The sequence below is a fragment of the Sinocyclocheilus rhinocerous genome, unplaced genomic scaffold (assembly GCF_001515625.1).
Source record: "Sinocyclocheilus rhinocerous isolate Xijiao unplaced genomic scaffold, SAMN03320098_v1.1 scaffold1191, whole genome shotgun sequence".
NCBI classification, from domain to species: Eukaryota; Metazoa; Chordata; class Actinopteri; order Cypriniformes; family Cyprinidae; genus Sinocyclocheilus; species Sinocyclocheilus rhinocerous.
In genome coordinates, this window is record NW_015636560.1 from 557,336 (window position 1) to 561,121 (window position 3,786).

Consider the following 3,786-nt stretch of genomic DNA (forward strand, 5'->3'; position numbering starts at 1 on the left):
GCTCTGCATCTCTCTCTTTCTCTCATTCAGATCGAACAATGAACTGTTCCAATTATACACTTATTTTCACATAGTTATGAGAAGCGTTAAACATGGACCGGTATGCAGTTGCCGTACTGTATTAAAGCTTTAATCAGGATAAAACCGTATATTAAAAGCTAACATAAGCAGTAGCATTTACAAATAACAGCGTATCTAAAAGTATGAGACAACAACAAACAAAAAACATAGATCTACCATTAAAAGCCATTCTTGCACAGGTTCTAGTGTTGTTACGTTCGTGAACGAATCGTTCTTTTTGAACGAATCTTTTTGGTGAACGAATCGTTCTCGTTCACGTAATCCATTGACTCATATTTCTCGTTCACTGATATTCCATAGCAGCGCATGCGCAGATCAGCGAACCGGGTAGCACTGTGAACTGTTTCATCCTGTCAGAGAATGACTAAACCTCGAGCCAATAGCCTTCGAGTATGAGATGTGACGGAGCATGTGATTTGTTGAATGTAGTGAATGAATACGCCCTTCACTGACCGAGTTTCTTTTGAGTCTGAACGAGAGAGCTCTTCTCGTTCGGATGCAAAGCGCAGTTATAGGTACTGTGCAAATAAACTTGTTTATATATTCATATTTAGCACATGTTTAGAACATAACTCAACGTTTAATCCCCGATTTATGAATGTGTAAATGTCTGACCAAACAATTAAAATATTAATTATGCAAGAAAACCTTGTGCTTTGGTCATCTGTGTCTTGTAAGCATTTACCAGGAGGCAGTGGTCTTTTGAGGCTTTATTGAAGAACAGCTTGGAACAGCAACTTAATTCTCATCCAGATTCAGAACACAGACTGATCCTCTCCTTTTGTGACTTGCCCATACAGCACTCCTTGAGTCCCCCTAGTGGGCTGGATATAGTATCACGCATCTCATAGGTATTACAATACCCTGACAATCTGAAGAACTTATTTAGACTTTATTTATTTAATGAGTAGATTGTGCACACATTTTAATAAAGCCAAATCAGTTTTTTGTAATAAGTAAAATACGTTCGTTGACTTAAGACATAACAGATAAGACACTCTTTTTCGCCACCTGCTGGCGTATTTATGTAATATGAAGAAATGGTCACTGAACGAATCAGTGAACGAATCTGTAGAGGTTGACCGATTGATCGGCCGATTTTTGGCATTTTTTTAATTAATCGGCATCTGCCGATTGTGCCGCAAATTAGGCCGATTTATAGGCAGGCAGATCTGCGGGCAGCTAAGCGTTGTTGCGGAACACACTCTGCAGCCGCTTCTTGTTCACACACAGTTTCAGCTAATGATGGCAGGGCAAAACAGACCGTTTCGAAAGCATAATTACGTTGTACCCTACTAGAATTGATGCCGACCATGCTTATCATAAGTGCAACAAGTCATTTGCATGGGAAAGTAGAAACATGTGCAATTCAGACGAAACTTCTGGCTAAAACGTGCACGCTAACTTTCCTCATTAAATGTGTCTGTGGGTCCGACATCATCCATGACGTCATTGCTCTTAAGCAGTTATAAGCAGCTGGCTGTGTAATATGAGAGAACTCTTTCATTTTTGTTATGCTGCTGGGTGCAACTGTGTAGAACACTCTTGTTTATTTTATTTATTATATTGTTTTTATGTAAGTTTTTGTGCACTAAAACTTAATTTTTTCATCCAAATGTTACAACAGGCTACCTGTTTTGTGTATTTAATATTGAACATATTGTTTTTTTTTATTTAAATTATACAAGTGCGCTGATTGGAGAGGCTTGTGTTGTTCAATAAATGTTTAATTTAAGCAATTTTCTAGGGGGATTATAACGTGCACGATAACTTTCCTCGTGAAATGTGTGTGTAGGTCCGACCATAGAATATACAATCTCATCGCTCCTGGGCACTGTAATCTTAAGCAGTTATGAGCAGCAGGCAGTGCAATATGTGTGAACTCTTTATGTTATCACTTGGCCATTTGACTTATATCAGTGTCCAGTGTTTCCAATACATTGAGTTACTACCTCGTTGAATAAACTGATCACTGCACGTTTCAAAATTAAAATGCAGCGCGGGTGTTTTTATATGAATGTATCTTTGAAAAGAACCGACCGTCTTCAGAAAAGCTTCGGTGTCATTTTCATTTCGTCTTTCCTGTAATGCCTGATAAAGTAACGTTAGCGTTTGTGAGCGCAGTCACAGTGCTTATTAGATTACAGCCGTTACCGGGGAAACCACTATATCTCCCGCTCCAACAGCACACACCGGCCCAGCTGACCAATCACAGCACACACCGCTCCTCGCGGTTCTGAGTAAAGGTGCTGATTTCCGCGCAAATGTATCTGCCATAACACCAAAGAATGGGCTAATCCCATATAATGAAGGTCACCGTTATGTTTAACTCAGGAGCTGCTTTCTTTCAATAACGTCTTAGAAATGCTTTTAAGTCTTATTTGTTAGCTGATATCCACAATTAGGAGCTGATATGAACTGTTGTTTTAATTCATAAAGTGTAAATTTAACACACTTAAATTAGGCAGTTTGTGTCTCATATATGAAAATGATTTCAGAGACTGTATAGCTGTGCTTGCCATAGATGTATAATATTTTTTAATACAAATGATTTTGATGCAAACGTAGTTATATATACTGAAAATGCGTATGGGTCATTGATCACTATGAGACTTATATTGCACAGTAACTACTATTAGAATGAGTCACATTTCATGATTTCATGTTTTCTGAGTTTTGAAGTTACCTCAAACTTTTTTTTTTGGACACGTCAAAGTCAAAATGAAGTCAAAATGTAGTTGACTGGTGCTACTTTGCCCTCCTGATTAAAAAGTTAATAGGTAGCATATATCAAAGCTATCTGAAGTGATTAGTATTATTATTTTTATTACATGGAGACTGACTTCAAATAATAAAAAAATATGGCTTTAAAGGTTAAATTTAAGGGGATGTGTATTTTTCACCACTTTCCATAGATAGATAGTGATAGATAAACTAGGAAACAAAAATAAGTTTTTTACACTATTCATAGTAAAAAAAAAAAAAACAGCTTGACTGGAAACAGACAATAAAACAAAAGAATAAAAACTGGTTTTTTTTAAATGCATGTCACATGTCTCTGTCAACCATGCTTATTGTAAACAAACAGACTCAACACATTTAATTAAACATTTCCAGTATTTTAGTTCATTAACAAGAACAAAGTGTTTTATCTGTCTGTTTTCAAAAGTTCCATAAACAATAATATAGTAATATAACTCCTCATGGGTCATAGGACAGCTTTGTGTGAACAAACACACGTTAAAACAAATTGAAACCCGCCAATTTGTCCATTCCGAGCTCCTGCAGCAGAGCATGTGGTTCCCTTTCAAGCGTTCACTCTACATTGCGAAGCATCGCTGTGGGAACTCCTCCCCTTCTCCGAAATCCTGAAACCTTATAGGATAACAGCAGTTCAGTAAACTTGCCAATTGTCGCTAATCTATGCAAATTGCATGCAAATACTGACAAGCCTGTGGGCAGTATAAATGCAGAGAGTGCAACAATTGCCTCAGAATCTTCTCCACTGTCAAAGACGCACCAGAGGATACTACAACTTATTTACAGCATCTGATGGCCAGCGAACCCGCACGAGCACTACCTGGGACTGGCCTATGCTGAGGCTGCTTCTCTGAGTCTGACTGCATGCGCTGAAACTGACTTGCTGCTGCTTGTTTAGAGGGCTCAGAGGAACATCAGTCGTGGCCTTATGGGGATGAGGCCCAC